General features: G+C 45.2%; 1 long non-coding RNA gene across 1 annotated transcript; it reads right to left on the bottom strand.

Annotated features, from left to right (window-relative positions):
• Positions 1–1909: 1909 nt before the first annotated feature.
• Positions 1910–20176, bottom strand: LOC146210145 (uncharacterized). Its single transcript, XR_014708335.1, has 4 exons — positions 20019–20176; positions 19622–19726; positions 17576–17686; positions 1910–2492 (listed from the first exon to the last, which is right to left on the bottom strand). It is a non-coding gene; the product is annotated as an uncharacterized LOC146210145 (long non-coding RNA).
• Between the last annotated feature and the right edge of the window lie 191 nt (positions 20177–20367).

Raw genomic sequence — 20367 nt, forward strand, 5'->3', positions numbered from 1 at the left:
GACATCTAACGACATGACTTCAACATTTAGAACTGTATTCTTGATGAGAAAGCCGAGTATGTTGCATCCTAAAGAGAAGAAAAAAAAAAATGATTGGTAAGTGCCGCCATCTGCACCGCTCGCAAATGCAGGTTCGGCGCCCTATTTGAAATAATTATTTTAAACGAGCGCATGTTTGCGCAGATAGACCTCGCAAGGGCCGCTTTGCTCCATCGAAGCATTTGACGCACGACATGTAGCAGTGATCGCAAGGCACATCCGTGCAGACCTGTGAGGAACCAGTGCAAATGTGAAGATGTTCCCTTGCTCCTTTTTCTTCTCGCAAGCAATATTCCAGGCACAAATAGAAGTGACTATGAAAATACTACTTTGCAGAGCCCAAAAGGAAGAATACACTGACGCTGAGCAGTCCCATTACGAATCCAACTGGATTGACATGTTGGAAAACAAGTGGCTGATTTGAGCCTGGCAGTTTTGTTGATGTGCTCAACTGACAGCAACTAGAGCACAACTCACCCTTGACGATTTTTTTTTTTTTTTTTTACTTTTTACAGTGACTCATGCTATACAGATATTTTATAAATGCACTAAACAAAGCGGCCCAAGCATACAAACAAGCGATAGTTTGTTTTGTCTCGCACTCTTATTTTTTCCTTCATGCATGAGCGCCCACACACTAGGAGGATGAAAATCCTGCAGGTTATGCACCTGTATGGATATGAACGAGGAATGACCAATGATGCAGCATTTGTCCAAACAAAGGCACATAATGCTCTTGAAGAGCCTATAGAAACTCTCAAATTGAAATAATCTTATACTACAATCCTTCTTTTTTTTCTGGATGAACACAACGCTTATAAAATATGTTCTGTAATGCAAGCACCTTTCCTGTCATCAGCAGGACATCCGCAGCTATGCATCTAAAACTTGCCGCCACTGTGGGGAAGCAATATGAAATGCAACAGTAAGATGCACTGCTTTGATCTAGCAATCTTTTTCCGCCTCAAATGAGAATTCAGTGTACTCACCACGTTTACAACTATTACAAGGTCCTTACTACCCATCCGGTTAGCCCCTGAATTTAAATCTCCAAAATGAGAGGGCATGTGCTGCACTTAACATATTTGCTAAATATGCACTCAGGCACAACAAAACACAGTGCCTTTCAGGTCTTGCAGACATGCGTTATGTTCATCTGTCAAGAAATGTCTAAATACTTGCGTGTCTAGTTAGAAACAAGCCCCTATTTCACAAAAACTGGAGGGACTAAAAAATGTTAGGAACTCACACAAGCCGCAGAGTTTCATGCTTGCAGAATAGCAGCTATGTTCTTCTACCAAGCACATATATGACCAACTGCTTATTTCTGTTATCTGAAACTGCTTCCCCAACAAAATCTTGGCTCTTCAGTAAAACTTCCCATCATGTCAGAAAAGAAAGAAATGAAGCACCATACAACACTTCCTAGCTGCGCCATAGAACTGAGCAGTGTCCACTTTTATTTTTTTGGTAAAGTTGTTTTTCTTTTTTAGATACGAAATGGCTGTGCTATTCCAAGTTTGACATTGTGTCCACTCCTATCTTCGTCCAAGTTGGATCGATAGTATGTATAAATCGATAAATAAAAAATGAAGCTAGTGTGACTCGATGAAAATAATGCTCGGCACTTTCTGCACATAGGAAAGTACAAAACACTAGCCATGCAACAATGACTAGCATCTCACAAGTAGGTTTCCATGGATATTGTGTACGTTTTTATGTAGGGGTGTCTTGCACTTTTTTTTTTAGGTGAAGAGGATGCGATAGTGTGCAACAGCAAAGAAAAAAAAATGGCAAGAGCATAGCCGAACAGGTTCCTCATCATCATCCTAACCAGCCTGACTACACCCACTGCGGGATAAAAGTCTCCTTTAATTCTCTTGTAAGGAGGAAGATGAGCATGCAGGAAGCTCAATGTCGGCAGCCACAGCCAGTTTGCTCAAAGTGGGAGACAAATCATCAAACTGCATGGGAGAAGTTCTAATTAGGCATTAACGCAGATGATGATGATGATGGTGCCATGGTCAGAGAGAAAGTCAAAACCTGAAATGGTGTCACAGCAGCACGACGAGAGAACAAATTCTATGGTACATAATGAGCTGTGAATGGTGGCCCTGGCCGTGCAGGCAGTCAAAGGCGAAAGACACTGCGCATTACGATGTGAGAAGCGAAAGATCAGATAATGTTGTCCACACTTTTATTAGCAAGTGCAGTTTCCTACACATCACAGATACAGTAGCACCAGTATCAACAAGGAACGGCCCTACGTTTGTTGACGTATTCGCAGTTCTTGCCTCCGGCAGTAACTAGTTTTCCTGGGGCAGAGATGCAGCAAAGAAACCGAGTGGCATTATGAGGATGGAGGCGAGTAGGCAGGTGGTGAGTGGAGGTGTCAAAGTTGTCTGCAGGACAGACGTGGCCGGGGCTCAGGAGGCGCATAAAGTCAGGCACATCTGCAGGTGGCGACAATGACGCACAATGTGACCAGAAACTCTGCACGCATAACAAATAAGAAGGTTGTCATATATGCGCCAGGAGTCCACACAAAGAGGGGACAGTTACGTAGGAATGAAGGTGGCAGGCTACAGTGGAAGGCGGAACGGGATAAACATGTCTGACCAGATCTGACGTTGCCATACATGAGCGTTATTGCAGCAGGAACCTGCAGATGAATGAATGGCAGCACTTCAGTCACTTGCTCTCAAATCAGCCTGAAGGGTCATGGCCAGGCTAGATGGAGATCCCCAAATGTCCTCAATTAGGAGTAGCTGTTATATTACCTCCCCAATCGCAGTCTTTAAACTGGTCCAGCAGCAAGCTGCTGACGGAACTAAGCTGGAAAGTGATTCAAAGTGCACAGAAGGTGGCTGAACCAGAATGCGCTGCTTTGCTCCTGGCAAAGCATGAATATATTGGCAACAGTGATAGGGTTTAGGACAACTGCGTCAGCCTCAATGTTTTTGAGAATGTGCTTTATCTGATCCATCTCTGGCTGGAGACTTCTAGATGTGTACACAGGTTCACAATGTCTTCAGTATAACTGGTGAAGGATCCTTGCAGCTGGGTTTAGGCTCACAAGTACTGTTTGGAACACAGCTTTTGTATGCAAGGGCAGCCAAAGATCTAAGAAAAGGCGCGTTTAAAAGCAGACTAGGTGGTGAAGTTTGCTTTGCGGTTTCTGCTCTACAAACTGGCAATGCGTTTCACGTAAAACACCATGTCGTTCAGCTTCACAGCGTCGTCTCCCTGGTTGTGGACGCTTAACCGCTTGTAAGAGGTAAGCCAATCCTATGTATCTTGGTCATTGAACCCATTGAAAATGGCCGGGTCCCACTATCGACATCAAGGTCCCTACATACCTATCTTAATGTTTAGCCAGCTGTGGCGACCTAATCCTTGAAAACTTCATCTCATTCGCACACTTAATTTTCTGCTGCCCCTTGCTACACGAAGTCAAGAATGTAGCACAAAAATAAAGAACAATGGACGAAGAAGAACACATAAGGCGATTGACTAGTGCTGGTAAATCATTTTATATGTCCTTCTTCGTCCGCTCTTTATTTTTGCGCTAAATTCTTGACTTCATGAATCATCAACTAGCCCGGCAGCAAGCTACACTTGGGAGGGAACGAATAAGGTTTGCCACATGAGGGACGGTGCACCAATTCAGGATCTCTGAACAGAACAGATACTCAGCTTAAAGGGCCACTGTCCGGGAAGGCCCTTTTAAGAAAAGGAGCCCAGTGTTTCGATCAGGTACCGGAGATAGTCTGTGCAAATATCTACAGCGACACGCGCGCCGCAAAGCATCGAAAATACAATTCAAAGCTCCCTCATGCTCTCCTTTGAGAAGCCAGCTTCACCGCTCCCTGCGCTGGCCCGACGGGCGCCGATAATGACGTACGTATCGGGAACGACGTCCATTGGTCCGTCTAGCTGACTGACGGGAGAAGGATGGGTGTCTACCGCTCGCAGCGCGCTTTTCCCTCGCCACGGCCAGACTGAATCCAGCAGCGCGCGCTCCCTCGACCGTTTTTTTTTTTTTTCGCGCTCGCGGAGAGCCACGCCCCACCTCCCGCCAAACGCGGAGGAGGAAGGGGAATTTGTATTGCGGAGGCTAGACGACCTCGGGCAGGAGAGTGAAAAACCTTTGCGAGGGAACGGAAGGAGAGAGGCAGGATAGAATCGGGTGATTGCGGTGGCTGTAACTGCGTTATTAGTTACTCTTTTCAAAAACATTTTGCGGCCTTGCGGTCCAGGGGCGAAGTCTCACAGTCACCGGGGAAGAAAAATATCAACGAGGTGATAGAAGGATGTTCGGGATATAACCAGCCTTTATAAATAGCATTCGTTGATTAGAATAAGCATTTGACTCAGTCGAAACGTCAGCAGTCATTGCCTAAGGGTGTATATGAGCCGTATGTGAAAGTATTGGAAGATATCAATAGTGGCCGCATAGCAACTATAGTCCTCCATAAAGAAAGTAATAAAATTCCCATAAGGAAAGGCACTAGGCAAGCAGACACGATCTCCCCAGTACTATTTGCCACTTGCTTAGAGGAAGTATTCAGAAACCTGGAGCGGGAACAATTATGAATAAGGGCTGATTTAATACATTGCCTTGTTAATTAACTCAGTGGACAAATTACAAAGAATGCTTAATGACCTAGGCAAGCAAAGCAAAAACATAGGCCTAAAAATTAATATGTGGAAGCCTACGGTAATGGTCAATAGCCTCGGATAAGAGCAGCAGTTTACAAAAATTCCGAGAGCACTGTGGAATCTACACTGCAGAAATGCGACAGCCTGAGTGTTGTTGGTGCACAAGGTGCATCACATTTGCTCTCATTATCATTACCAACTAATTGCATCGTCATTGTTAATTCCATCACTGTCATTATCACTAATTGCAGCATTATTGTTATCGCTACTATCATCCTCACTGTAGACAAGAAGAATTATGATGTGTTTCACGATTCCGGGCATGGCGCAGTAGGTTAAAGCGCTCGGCAGGGGATCCGAGGGTGGAGGTTCGATTCCCGGTGGAGATCGGACTTTCATTTTTCTAGATTTAAGGACGAAGTTTTCAGCGCAAAGGCATGCGGCCAAAGGAAAGAAGAAGAAGGAAGACTATAGGGCTGAACACAGCGCAGTGTTTGTCCCTATAGTCTTCCTTTTTTTTTTTTTTTTTCTTTGGCCACGTGCCTTTGCGCTGAAAACTATGTCCTTAAATATAGAATACCAACTAGCCCAACAACTTACTCTACTGAAGTTCATTTTCCTGATGACGTTACTTTCGGTTTTGGGTGATGACGTCATAGGATTGATAGCTTTGTCTGACCGGACGAACAAACGGCAACAGTATGAGCCGTTGAAGGCTTTCGCCTTAATAGGTACACGGGTGGAAGCAGGCACGAGCATTTTGGAACAGCTCAGGGAGCAGTGGTAATGCCACTTTGGAGCAGTAAAACGAGTGTTTTGAAGCACTCGAATTATGCTTTGGAACATGTTTCTAGGGTCAAGCACTTTTAATAACTACAATTTTTTTTCTGATATACAAAAAAATCCAATTTGATTACTTTTTATTCAAGATTCAATGCTGTACTACCTATGCACGCATATCTCAACATGTAAAGATGGTTAAAGTAACACAGCTGACTAAAAGCTTTTGCCCATTCTGACTTGACAGCTTTAGACATGTCCACGCTCAAGCACCACCACTACCTTGGAATTAAAATAAACAAGCTGCACATCGCCACTTTTTGATTCCGCAGCTGTGCTGATAAATTCCTGGGCACTGCTCAGTAGTACCTTCAGGAAGGATAGATGGCACTGAAGGGTAGCCTTTTCTTCCTTAAGTTTCTTTACTTCATGGTTGTCTCCCAGTGACTCATGTTTTCTTTTAAATAACACTGGGGCTACACGTCAGCAACAGGCTTTCTATGCCTTTCCAACACTCTTGAAAGCATTTCTTGCAATTAACACCGTCCTGGCATCACCCCCATAATGCTTCAAGTATGCTTTTGTCTGATGTAGACTGGACAGGTTTGTTGTTAACGATTCTATAGTGAAGTACACACTCATTTTCACAGCAGAACTGTTGGAACAACTCGTGTAGTTCTTTGTAACTAGAAAAGTTTCCTCAACAGCTCGTGGTAGTCTGTGGCAATTGCTTTGCTCCTTGCCCTCACTTCTCTCACCACCGGCGATTCAAAAGGCTGGGAGAAGTTGCTGTCATGTGCACAAAACATTTTTCTCGCAATTAATTCCTCCCAGTCGTTTGTGACTCGTTTTAGAATAACTTGAGATCAAAATATTTCTTATGCTCGCTTTTCTAGTTTATTAAAATTTTATATGTGTTAGCTAGGCCCAGCCAAGGTGCATTGTACCTCCACCACTAGTGTGCTGCCATCGTTTAAACTATGACGACCCTTATAGACCAGAATACGGAGGGTAAATTGATCGCTGCCATATTGAGGGCGCTATAAGGCTACCTAGAGGTGCTGCAGCGAAATGACTGCTCTGCACTACCAAACGAGGTGGCCATGGCTATTCATAGCGCTTACGCCTTTACGTTTCTTTGAAGTTTTCACAACTTGCTGCTCACAAAATCGTCAAAATTGCATTTCTGCCTCATGGAAAGGCTGTTCTACACATCTCGCAATGGCAGAGGCAAGCACAGCGTCCACAAGTGGAGCGAGTGGTTCGGTTAAGTGCATGGTACCTTTCTATGCGAAAAATACTACGGTTGTGACTTTTCTTACCCTCGCGTGGTGTCTGCAAAAATTTGTTGCAGTCCGCACCGCACAAACAGGTGGCATGCCACAAGTGCGAGTAAACCTGATGTCTCCGTTTGCATTTCAGCAAGGAAGTGCCTTTTTTTTTTTTTGACAGCCATGATAAGCAACGCCAACCAGTCACAAAAATAAGACCTTGATATCTCCTGTTTGGTTGATGTGCTGCTGATTCATTCTTCAACCCTGCTGGAAAGGAAAAAAAAACAAAAGAGACACCGGGGAATCATCGCCAATGAGAAGCATTCGCTCGCAGTAGCGGCATGTGGTCTGTTTTGTGAGGTGTGGGCTGCGGCAGATTTTTTGCAGTCACCACGCAAAGGTAAAACATATAGCAGACTGCAAAGGTTTTGCTGGTACATGGGACATTACTTGGGGGTGCAAATCAAATCAGAAAAGTCACAGCCATAGCAAGCCTGCATGCAATGGTACCATGCGCTTATAGGAACCACTCACTTCACTTGTGGACACTGTACTTGCCTCTGCCCTCGCAAGATGTAAAGAATAGTCTTGCTGTGAGGCAGAAATTAACTTTTGACCATTTTATCAGCAACCAGTTGTGAAAACTTCAAAAAGAAACATAAAAGCGCAAGAGCTAGACACCCACGGCTGCCTCGTTTGACAACCCAGAGGCATAGTTTCGCTGCGGCAACTATAGATGGTGCTAGAACGCTTTCAAAATGGCAGTGTTCAATTTACCCTCCTTGTTCTGGTCTATAGACCTTTTCGAAAAGTGGTCGTGGGCGCTGCCATATTGAATACTGGGCTGTGCTGCTAGCATAAGAAAAGTTGAGAATTATCTCTCCCAAAGCCGCCCCACAGCCCAGTCAAACCGGTTTCGCCGAGGCTCGTGAAAAGGTCTATAGCACAACATGCCACTGCCCTGCTACACTTCTCACAGTCACCTAACCAAATTGCATCGAACCGCATTTCTTGTACCTGGCGCAATTAATGGCCCAATACAATTAATGTTAAGCAAAAATCATGTTTCGCTAAATTTTATGGCAAAATACCAAGGCATCAAAACATCATGGCAAAACATCAAGTTTTGGAGTTTTGGAACAATATTGTGTTTTGGGGCAGGATGGCGCAGGCAAAGCAGTTTGGAGCAGAATAAAGCAAACGGAGTGAATGGAGCAGTACTTCCACCCTGCAGGTAACAAAGCTCTGGATGTTGTTGGCAAATGTGTCTGCTTAGGACAGGTAGCAACCGCAGATCCGGACCATGAAAGAGCGATAACTACAGGTTTTTCCCCCCGTATTTAATCCTAGTGCTAGTGCAAATAATCTGAGCGCTGACTGATATAATCTGCGTGCCATGTAATTTAATTCGAGTGCCAAGCATTTAATTAAAGTGCCAGCATATCTATTTCAAGCGCGAGCTCAAATAATGCCAGCGCCAACTAATTTAATTTGAGTGCCAAAGCAATTAATACAAGTGCCGGCAAATTTAATCCGTGTGCCAACCAATTTAATCCATATGTGGAAAATGAATGCAATAGAGGGCTCCAAAGCACGAAACATGAATTCCAGAAATAAATCAAAATTGAGATCATCTTTCAGACAATGCGCCGAATCAGCAAAGTGTCAACGTATAGGATAGCCTTCATCAGTATTATGACAAACATTGCCTTGATGCAAGTGTTTTAAACCTAATGTCTCCCAGAAAATAAAACTGCATTTTAAAGACGGCCGCTTCTGTGCTTTTACAAGCCTGTAGTTTCCTATGCTGCTACAATTACAGCCCAGGCAAATTAAGCACTGCTGTTTGGGTTAAAAGCTCTGCTGTACATAGTTTCAGCCACTTTGCCATGTCAGAGCCAGACTGAATGCAACGGCACGCGCTCTCTCTTTCCGTGGTAGTGGCCGTGTAAAATTGAGAAAGCGGCAAAATGAGATATGTTTCTCTGGCTCCATGTCTTCTCGCCTGAACTAACTCTGCTTTACACTAATCCTTCTTTTCTGCTAGTGGTGTTGAATCATTATTAGAAACACAAATACATTTCTGCACCGGTTGCCATTTCACAAAAACAGCAGGCTGTTGTGTGAAGGCCGAAATGCCATCAGCATGCAGATTCAGTGCATATGACAACCCATAATAAGCAGTGCTTAACCAGCCAATTAGAAGACGACAGTCATATTTATTCACTTGTCATGCGTCTAAACTAAAAGCTGCAAGAGGCGTGTCATAAACTGCAGTTTTTCAGCTGCGCGTGGTTCTTGGTTTTTGCAAGATACAAGAACAAAGCAAAATAGTGCATGCAGATGTGACGCTTAAGCGTCGCATGGTCTGCGAAGTGATCTCAATTTCGATTTATTTCTGGAATTCATGCTTCGTGCTTTAGAGCCCTCTACCGCATTTATTTTCCACATATGAATTAAATCCACTGGCGCTTGTATTATCTGCGTTGGCAGTCTGATTCAATTGTTTGGCGCTGTCATCATTCGAGTTGGTGTTCGGATTAAATAAACTGCCGCTTTTATTAAATGCTTGGCACTAAAATTAAATTACACAGTGCGCAGATTGTATCAGTTGGCGCTCACATTATTTCCGCTGGCACTAGGATTAAATTCAGAAGGAAAACCTGTAGAACAAGTCTAGGATGGAGCGCATTTGGCAAGTTCTTGCAGACCATGACTAGCAGCTTACCGGTATACCTCAGGAAAACGGTAAACAACAGTTGCATCTTACGAGTACTTATCTATGGGGCTCAAATGTGAAGGCTAATTAAAAGGGTTATACTTAAGTTGAAGTAGATGCATAGAGCTGAGGAATGGAAAATGGTAAGTGTAGTCTAGAGGTAGGAAGTATGCAGAGTGGGTCCAAGAAATCAACTCTAAATAATGGCATTCTAGTCGAAATCAAGAAGAAATGGTCACAAGCAGGACATGTATTGCAAAGAGAGGATAACCGATGGTCGCTAAGAGCAACAAATTGAATTCCAAGTGAAGGCAAGCGTGGCAGGGGGCGGCAGAAAGTCAGGTGGGTGGACGAGGTTAGTAAGTTTTCAGGGGTCAAGTGGGTGCAGCTAGCACAAGACCGGGTTAACTGAAGGATTATGAGAGAAGCCTTCGTTCTGCAGTGGGTATAGTCCAGCTAACGATGATAATGATGATGAGCTATGGACAAAGAAAAACCGTATGGCAACAAAGGGCTCCTTTATCACATAAAAAACTGAATTAAAAAAAAAATCTTTCCACCAGTTGAACCAGACTTGCAATGACCTCATTAAAATGGCCAGTTTGCCGCCACTCTGAAATTATTGGCCGAGCAGCATAACTTTTGGGATCTGCACTCGCAAAATCAATACTGACATATACATTTCACTTGAGAAATCTGTCACCACGGTGACACCAGCATTTCATCTCTCCTCTTGAGTATACTCGTAACTCCCTGCCACTAAAAAGAAATATTGCTGACAAGTCGTATTGTCTACGAAGAGGCTTCACAAATTCATAAAACATTTAGCGTAAACATATGTGCGGCTCCAACGCCTCAATTCGTCTTTTAATTAAACTGCACGTGCTCTTTTCTCTCTGTCTGAGCACGTGGAGGGGCAGCTGAACTGTGCATGTGCAAAGGTTATCGCGGCGCGAGACTTGTGCTTGACGCGGCAGAAAGTGTAGATAAAGGGACAGAATGGAAGAATCGGGGGAGTCTGGCGGGAGCCCTGCTTGGGGAGCGATCACGTTGTTAGCTGTTGGCGAGCAGCCCGAAGCATCCTGATGTAATGGACTGTGGAGCAGAGCAATACCAGGATGAAGACGGAAGCGATGCCTCCTGAGCTGGGTTTTTTTCTTGAGTTGGAGCTAGACGAGGAGCAATGTATTTAGTACTGCTCGGAGCCCCTTTTGCCATGTCACATAGGCCATCTTCACACCCCACTATGTTTTGTCTTGCCATGTAAAAGCACTGGCCCCTTACTTTTGTAGCAAAGCATTGTCCTGTCACGAGTCTCGACCACATGCTTCGCATTGCAGCAGCGTGCAGTGTTGTATCTTTGCAAAGTGCTTCTCTGCTGACCCGGAAATAAACTGGCATTTTTATCATCATCATCAGCCAGACTATACCCACTGCAGGGTGAAGGCCTCTCTCATATTTCACCAATTGGTATTTTGGAGCAGAATGGAATTCATGTGAATTTGTGACTAGTAGTCGGGCGAGGCCCTGACTCGCGGACCCATTCTTTAGAAGGCGGGGCCTTCATATTAAACTACAAATAGATTAGGTATTTTTAGACCTGCACCATTAACATCACCACGTCGCTTTGTTGCTTCAGCAGCGAGTCATGGCGAGTCAGTGTGCCAGGTTCATCCATGCTATGATAGATGAAAGAATTCAGAAAATGTTGATGAATTCTGAATCAACAGTTCCTGAATTCCTGACCAAACCAAACCGAATTCTGAATCAGGTGAAAGTAACACAGATGAAAAAAGAACCTGGAAGGAAGTGAGGAGCAGTCACAAAAAAAAAAAAAACTTGGCAGTGAAAGGGTTAATAACAGTGCGCTCTTTGTGATTAGGGTCATCGGCTCTACCTCGTCCATCCATCCCAGAGGTCTTTCATCCTGCCATTTTCCATTCACTTCACGACATCTGCCATCTCAGCATCAGAGCCACATAGTGCCTCATTACCCAGCGGTACGTCTGGCCAAACATTAGACGTTCGCCAGTGGGCCCGCTTGTGTTTTGCTTGCCAGTCCGTCAAAATGACTCACTATACAAAGACTCCTCCCCAGTCTTTCCTGCCATCTGGTTGTTGCTTTGACCACGTTCACCTTGACTTGGTTGGACCACCACCTCCATCTAATGGCTGCCGGCACATTCTGATGATGACTGACCGCTTCACTCGTTAACTCGAAGCAGTGCCCACTCTGGACATTACTGCGCAAACAGTTGCCAAAGCCTTCGTTTCAGCATGGATTTCCCACTTTGGCTGTTACCACGGATCGTGGCCGCCAGTTTGAATGCATCCTCTTCACTTCCCTTACCAGTCTGCTCGGCACTAAACACTGCCGCACCACAGCATACCATCCTTGTGCAAACGGCATGGTTGAGAAGCTCCATCGTCCGCTCAAGACTGCCCTCATTGCTCGCCTAGATCGCAAGCACTGGGCTGGTCACCTTCCTATGGTGTTTCTTGGCCTACGCACCGTTTTTCGTCGCGACCTTGGCTGTTTGGTGGCCGAAGTCATCTCGGAGACTTGTTCGTTCCTTCGGCTTCCTCGTCCCAGCCCCTGCAGTACCTTTAACGCCTTTGGGACTGCATTCAACACCTAAACCCAGTCCCACCTCTATCATCTGACCGTCAGATCTTTGTGCACCTAGATCTTGCGTCCTCGAGGCATGTTTTTCTAAGGCGAGACACTGTAAAGGCGCCTCTTAGCCCCCCCTATGATGGCCCGTACCATGTCCTCAACAAGACTACAAAGTCGGCGACTATCCTGCTGGATGGTCGTGAGAGGTAGTCTCCCTGGATCGCCTTAAACCCAAATATATGGAGACACCTCCCCAGGAGCTCCCCTCGGATGTTGCTGGCTTATCTGTCGACATGCCTGCCGCTGAGGCACCCTCATCCCTGCCCCGTTGGCGCGTACATTTCGCCGCTCCGTTTGGTCGGGGGGCCCTGTAGCGCACAGCGCCGCTGTAAAGCGGAGGCGCTAAGATCGGCGTTCACAGCCAGCAAGCACGGCACAGGCTGCTCGGTTCGAGAAGCCTGCCACGCTGGTCCTCTTGTTCTGGTGCTCCGCTGCAACGCCGTAAATTCCTTACATGCTCTTCACTGCAGGACACTTCCTGCCGGCTGCAAATATACACAGAACCAGCACTCCACTGCTTCAATACAATGCTGCTTTAGGCTTGGGCACTGCCAGCTTCGACAATAAAGGAATCTGCTGAAGGCCACGGACACAAAGAAAAATTTAAATGAAGCTGTAGTACAGCAGAAGGATCAGAATTCCCCGCAAAGTAATTTGAGATGCGGATCAAAAAGCTGCAAAGAAGACTGTTCTTTGCCCGCAGCTGCGAGGAGGGCTATCAAATGCAGGTGCCATATTCGGTTTGAAGTCGAGCACAGAGACTGGCATTCAACAAAAACAGTATGGAGCTCCTATCGGGATGGAGTCTGATGCCGATTTACGACCTACGGGAAGTCGGCGCAGCCGTGGGCGAGCAGCGCACCACGGGCGTACTGGCGGCCCATGACCGGTAAGCGAGCCATGATAATTCGCCCCCTTATGTTTCCTCGTGACTGCGGCGACGGGGATTTCAGCAGAACGAGTCGGATGTACGGCCTGCATGCGGGGCCCTTTCGGCATAGAGGGTGGCCTGCCTCACTTTGGCAGCGGCACCAGGAGCAGAGCCCAACAACCCAAGTCCGGACCCCTGCCCTGATTCCTGTATTACATGGGCCTGCTGAAGGACCAGCCGTGCGACTCCCAAGGGGAAAACGGCACCCAGGTGGAGGTCATGATTAAGGGAGGAGGGTGTGGGAATTTAAGATTACCCACGCTTGCACGACACGGCTCTGTCTGCCTCACGGGGATACCTCATCTCTCTCCTTCCCCTGAAGCAGTGGCGGAGAGGGCAGGGGCGAGAGACCTGGCGTAGCGTGCCAGGCGGCCCCTCCTTCCCCCTACCCTCTAATATCGATGCACAGCATCTCATCGGGGGGAGACGACGCCGCGACGCCAGAGCCCGCGGATGCTGCTATGACCAAGGATAAAAATTGGGCACTCCCAATAAACAGCCCAGCCCGGTGGCTCTGCCTCAGTGTTCCGTTCTTCCCTGCCACGGATGTGGTCAGAGCTAGCGGCGGGGTGTTCCGTTCTGAGCACAGAGCCCGAGTCCCGTGAGAACCCCCACAAGGTGTTGTTACATGTCTCCTTGACGTCAGCTCCAGCATCCATTGCAGTGAAGTGCAAGCACAGAGCAACGCCAGGGTTCAAAGCGATCGCTGAATGGAAATGTTTTTTTTTTTTTCATCTAAAGCACAAATTAGATTAAGCTCTAAAAAATAAATGCCATTGAATGGTACTGTGTCATGCAATATATATATATATATATTACCCCGCACCTCCACCAAGTGTTAAGTGGGGATCCAGGCACTGGTAGCGGGCACTGGTAGCGAGAAGAACCGGAGCGGTGGTGGCTTAACTTTTGAGTCAGCTGGTCCGCAAAAGCACTTCCTCTTCCTCCTTCTCGGCTATCTGTCCGCTTAATCAGAACTTCTTCTTTACAATACACATATATAACTGCAAAAAATTTGCACATTTAAAGCTGACAGTGCCCAGGCCTAAAGCACCATTGCACTCAAGCAGTGGACTGCTAGTTCGCAGCCAGCAGAAAGTGGGCTGCTGCGATGAGCAGGCACAGAGCAACACCGTGGTTGCCTGCAAAGGCTCAACTTGAGAAATTATTTTCTCACTTAAAAGCACCCTGAATTAACTTTCAGTATTAAATGGCAATGAATGGCTCTGTGCAAACTAGTATTTTTCATATCTTTAATAGGGCCACTTCATTACATAACTGACGGAGGAATAAACCTCAAACCTCAATAAGGTAATTTTCTCTGATTTAGAATACTTTTGCAGGTGCACCTTACATTGTTTGATCTCTTTTATAATGTTTTCGCAGGTGCAGCTTAAGTTGTTTGATCTCTTTTATAGGTTTTTTGTCTTCTAAAAAAGTTGGAGAAATAGATTGAGTACTATAATAGTAATAATTGGTTTACAGGAAAGGAAAAGTTTTCCCGTGGACACCTGAATCACGCTACAAGGGAAGGAAGATGGGAGCGAAAGCGGAAAGAGAGAGGCCCCATAGTGGAGGGCTACGGAGTAATTTTGACCACCTGGGGATCTTTAACATGCATTGACATCGCACAGCACACAGATGCCTTTCCGCTTTGCATCCATCGAAACGCAGCTGCCGGCAGTCAGATTCGAACCCAGGCACTCTAGTCTAGTGCCTAGACCATAAGAATATAAAATTTGACAAACATTTCAAAATTTCAGCTTTTTGTACCATATTTTATGATTTATATTTGAACAAATATAAGGCAGAGTTTGTTTATTTCCTGCACATCAAAAGAACAATGCATTTTATTAATATGAAAATTTTTGTTTATAGTGATGCATCAAAAAGTTAATTTTTTTACAAATTTATCTGTGTGACTAGGTTTTGCTATTACTTGCAAGCTTAAAGGAGTATAGACCACCTTCACTCTGGCTACGTCATGAAGATGCGGTGGCGCTGTCGTAATTACAGACTTTCGCGTGGTAGGAAAAACAATGCTTCAGTTGCTTTCGCCTATTGTGATTGTGCGATGGTTTGCTGCAGCCGAAAAAATAAAAAACAAAGCACCATGCTGACTAGTTGCATCACCGTGGCATGTGCTGGAAGGCAAAGAACGCAAAGTTTAGTAAGCTTGCACAGGTTTCTTATGGGCGAAGGTCGCCGTAAACAGTGGGCCATCGCAGTGTGGCGCGAAGGCTTGATACCGACACCTTTACGCCAGAGCGGTTATGGGCTCAAAGGCCATGAATAACTCGAGTTTGGCCTTCTTTATGACGCGTAATGGTATTTTGTGAGTGCACGTAAAATGTTGACGAGGCAGCCAGTATATTAATGCGTAGACCTGTTTATAATGTAAGCAATTCCTGAAGCAAATTTTTTTTTCACTTTCTAGTTGTATGTATTATGTGCATAGTGAGCTGCTGAGCATGCGATCAGTATTGCACTCCTCCGTGGTTATATTGTATGGCTAACATTAGCTTTGTTCACCTCAAATTATTTTAAATTTTGTGATGAAATGTGCGTGTGCTGACAGCCACTGATTTGCTCAATTGGAGATGAATTTTATCATACCGAGGGGTTTGAGTGGTATTCACTGCAGCTAATTTTGAATGCGAGTTGTGGGGTTGAGCGTCCCGAGTGACATATGGGCCCCTGTTTCAGATTTTGAGGATCTTTACATCAACTACGTACTGCATGGCACACTGTCGCATTCAGAGTTTATCCTACATAGAAACGTGGTCACGGCGGCCGGGACCGAACTGGGTAGCCCTAACTACGGAACCAGCATGTGGACGCTGCAGCTTGTAATGCAAGCTAAAAGCTTGAATACCCATGAAGAAATTATAAACGCTGACGCCAATAACCTTCCACGAACAGAACAGATAGGCGTGCAGCGTGGTGATTTAAAGGAATAATGCAAGGATAAGCAAACCTGTACGGTGCCAAGGCACAGTGCCCTTGCTACTGTTGCCATGCTTACCAACAACGCTCATTTGATGCTCGGTATGAAGAATCATCCGAGAATGCAATGATGTTTTGAGCGGAATACTTCCTACCTGGTTTGTGTGTGCTGTTTATGAGCGAGAAAAATCACATTCCACTTACCCGACTGAAAGTTGTTGTATGCACCCAAAGCTTTACAATTCTCGACGCATTCTGCGGCTAATGTGCTGGGCAAATAGCAAATAGATATCAATCAACGCTACTCATTTTCAAGGCAGCAACAACTTCGCTCGTGCGCTTTGAACCCGCTCTTGGTCTGGTACGGTGTGCAGGACAAGGCGATGCATGCTGTGTGCGTGAAGTTTTTCCAAGTATTGCTTTTGTACTCACACAGCGCGTGGGTATTTTATCTGCCAAAAAGGTGCCTGCATATCACAATAACACGCTCTTGGCAAGTATGGCCACAGCAGTGGGGTGGTACCACAGTGCCGCTCCCGTGCTTTCCGCCTGCTCTGGGGCCATAGACGACTGCCACGCCACTTTGATTGCTTGTTTGTTTTAAACATGGCGGAGACCTATAGACACCTAATTTTTGGGTTCGTGTTTAATTAGCTGTAATGATGTGCAAGGTATTACTGTACAGAAAGCACCAGGTGATATCCACCTATGACCGCTAAACAATTTATCATTGAATTTCTTTCCTCATCCGCTTCGGTTTCAAAAGCTGTGTGATGGCTGTGACGCCAAAGTTAAGTCTAGGTGACGTGACGGGTGAAAAAAAATTGTGATATCCTGTGATGTTTAAATTCACTGCAACGCTGAAGCCAGCCTGCCTCAAGAACAGGAATCGCAACAATTGAAGAGCTGGAGATTATACTGCGGCTTTTTCATGCTGTGCATGGCTTGGACTTGATTGTGATGTCACAGCCATCTCTCAGCTGTTGAAACCGAAATTGGGGAGAAAAGAAAATTGAACTGAAAATTATTTAGCAGTCGTAGGCAAAAACCACTTGGCGATCCGTATACAGGAATGTCTTACAAAAATGCCACCAAAATTTGGCGTCTATACTCCTTTAAGATGGTGGTCACGGGCAGAAAATATTTTTTCGCCAAAAACAAGCTGGGATAATATTCCTCATAGCAATACAATTTGCTATGATTTTTTAAAAAGAAATTGAGGATGGTCAAGCCCACAACCTGTATCAGTTGGTGCGGAATGAAACCAGCACTTTTACCTTAGCAGATCATGCTAGCCATAACAGCCTAGCATTATCCTTGATGCATTAGCATGACAGGAAAAAAAACAAACAGTGGTAGCATACCATATATACACCATTACAAAATCGAAGAACTTGAAGGTAAGCTGTCTAAAAATTGTAAAAACATTTTTTTTTTGTGTGGAACTGCAGCAGCATCACACCTTGTACCAAAAAAAATTGCCTTGACAAGCACTAGACCATATATATGCTGGTCTGCAAATATGAAACGCCTTTGCCCACACGTACCAGCCACAGCTATCCGATGGAAACTAAGGCAGAATCAAAAGCACAGAAGAAAGCCCCAGGTTGCCTCCAAAGGATCCTGTTTCAGCACACGCACCAAAGACAGGGAAGGACCTGGAAATCAGAACAATGCAATAAATGCCCACTCCTGGGAAAGGTAAGATGTGAAGGATTTTGTTACAACACAGAAAGTATAATGAATGAAAGTATGAATTCCGCAATTCATGGCAGTTGGTTGTGTCTACTATCTTTGCAAACATTTGTCGTCACTTCAAGTAAAGGATCCATTTCTCGTTCCTAATTCTGAGGCAGTTGCTGATTTGCTCCAAAATGAGAGCTTGGTATACAGTGCTGGTTTTAGCGTAGATGTGGTTGATTTGTATAATCTCTTCCACACTCTCAACTCATCCAGTATGTTCAGCAATGTATTACGGAGGACAATGATGAATGCTGGTTCCAAAATGAGTGTGGAACCTTAACCGGATCCTTTTTGGAAATGTTATCTTACTACCTGAGTAACACGTTTTTTGAGTGAGATGGTCGACTTTATACGCAAAAATCTGGTGTGTGCATAGGTGCCAAGATAGCTCCCATCCTCAGGGACATTTATCTAAGCAGGGTTGATATGAAAGTTGCGAATGATTTAGCCAGTTGTTGCATGCACATTTTCCGTTTCGTGGAGGATTTTCTGGTGCTAGCTAGCTCTGTGAATCCTGAATTTGTGTCAAATGTTCTTGATGTTTTTGCACGTAATGGGTCGGGACTAAGGCTCACGCATGAAGTCCCCCAAGAAACAGCCTGACAATTTCTCGATTTAAAGTTGTCTTTCCAACCCCACCATGCCTGTTGGCAGTATTCACCTAGGAGTGAAAAGCCCCTTCTGAATTACAGGTCCTTTCATTCATAGCTCGTAAAAAGTAGTATTGTTACGGGATGCTTAGGCATGGCAGTGAATAAATCTTGTCATCATAAAATGATGTCCAGTCTCTTAACTCAGGCGGACAAATGCAGGGAAGCTGGTTTCCTGAACTCAGTTCTCGTCTCGAGTGCAGACAAAGTCCTCTGCGCGCTAAAATTGTCTTCAAGCATGTGAGGGCGGGAAAGGTGTTCGGAGGAAGGAAGAAGAAAGGTATGTAGTAGTCATGCCATATGTACACACGCTGTTGCACCGAATTAAAAGAGTAGGAAGCAAGCATAATGTAAACGTTCTGTTTCCTTCTCCTAACAAACTAGAAAGAGTGGGAGCCGCGGTTCAAAGAATGCACGAGGGGGCAGAAGAAATGTGTGCAACATAAATCATGAAAATAGATATGTTCCTTGTAAGACTGGCATAGTATATCAAATCCCTCTGTCCTGTGGCCTTACCTACATAGGCCAGACTGTGCAATGCATTAAAGTGCGGCTCATGGAGCACGCTAATTCGCTGAAAAAGAAAGAAGCTAACCTAGCAAAGCACTGATCCATGTGCGAATGCACGTCATTTTTTGATGACAGTGATGTTTTGTTCGTTCATTCTTACCAGTGCACTACAGAAGTAGCCAAAGCTTTTCACATCAGAAAAAGTAAAGGGTGCGTGAGTACGCCTTTTGTCACATTATCTCCTCGGGAAATGAATATGCTGCACAGTGGGCAGCAGTTCTGCCGATGCACTCGTGCTTTTAAATGCTTTTTTCTTTTTACCAAAACTTGAGGTCGTTGACGTTGCGCATGTGCGCTGTTTCTCTGTGTGCGTATATATGATGTGATTCTTCCCAATAAAAAAAAATCAGCTGTAAGTTCAGCGCTATTCGTGTGTCTCGTTTCGTTTATTTCTTGGTCTCTGTATTTTTTTCGCTGTTGGGCCACCATTAATTTCGATACTCCCCCGCTTTTTATTGCTTTGGCTGTGGCGGTGCTGATCGAAATTCATGCCCTGGCCACATCAAAGTCATGCTGTGGACTATCTTCATAAATAAGGTGAGTTTGATTACATATATCAGCACCCTTGTGGAGCAACCGGTTTTTGCCAGCACATATTTTTACAAGCGGGTGCACTCAAGTGCTACTCACCTTTTCATGAGGCACAAGGCATACCATCGGGAGAGGCCATGAGCAGAAGCTGCGACGAAGCCAAGATCTCACAATCGCCGTGCATCAAGATTATTTCGGTACATACTGAAAGGAAACAGAAATGGTTGCTCTTGCTGGGACAGGGCTAGCCGGGGCCAAACGGAGGCGTATTCAAAAATGAACTACAAAATTAAAGCCCTTTCGTGCGAGCCGCCGGGAACTGATAAATAGACTCATAGCAAGATTACAAAAAAATAATTGAGATCGCTAAACAATAGAGCGTCGATGCAGAAAAAAAATTCCAAACAATTTGTAACGAGAGGGCAGCGGTGCAATGGGTTGGCGAGGCAAGTACGGAATGCAACACGTGCTTTGCGCTGTATTTCGCAGTACTCACGAAAGTTTGGAGAAAGCAGCAGGGATGCGTGCCACCCAATCTAATTTGCAGAATCCATTCCAGTCCGGTCATTCTGAAACAACGCGGCGCGAACAAGCCTCCCGCTTGCTTGTACCACTGCGCGCCAAAATTGAAAAGGGAGAAAAAAAAAAAAGGCACCTGCGGCTGCGGAGGCGGCGATAAAAAAAAAAAAAAGCGTCTGGGTTCGAGAGTACACGCAAGCAAAAAACAACAATAGGCAATTTATTACGTCACATCCGCCAGATTGCAAACAAATCCTCCTCGCTATAGCAGTGCTCTAGAATATTGGGCAGTGTGACGACCGCGCGCGAAATGCATGGGAGCGGGG

The sequence above is a fragment of the Amblyomma maculatum genome, chromosome 1, assembly GCF_055883805.1.
Source record: "Amblyomma maculatum isolate TAMU_Amacu chromosome 1, ASM5588380v1, whole genome shotgun sequence".
Classification (NCBI taxonomy): Eukaryota; Metazoa; Arthropoda; class Arachnida; order Ixodida; family Ixodidae; genus Amblyomma; species Amblyomma maculatum.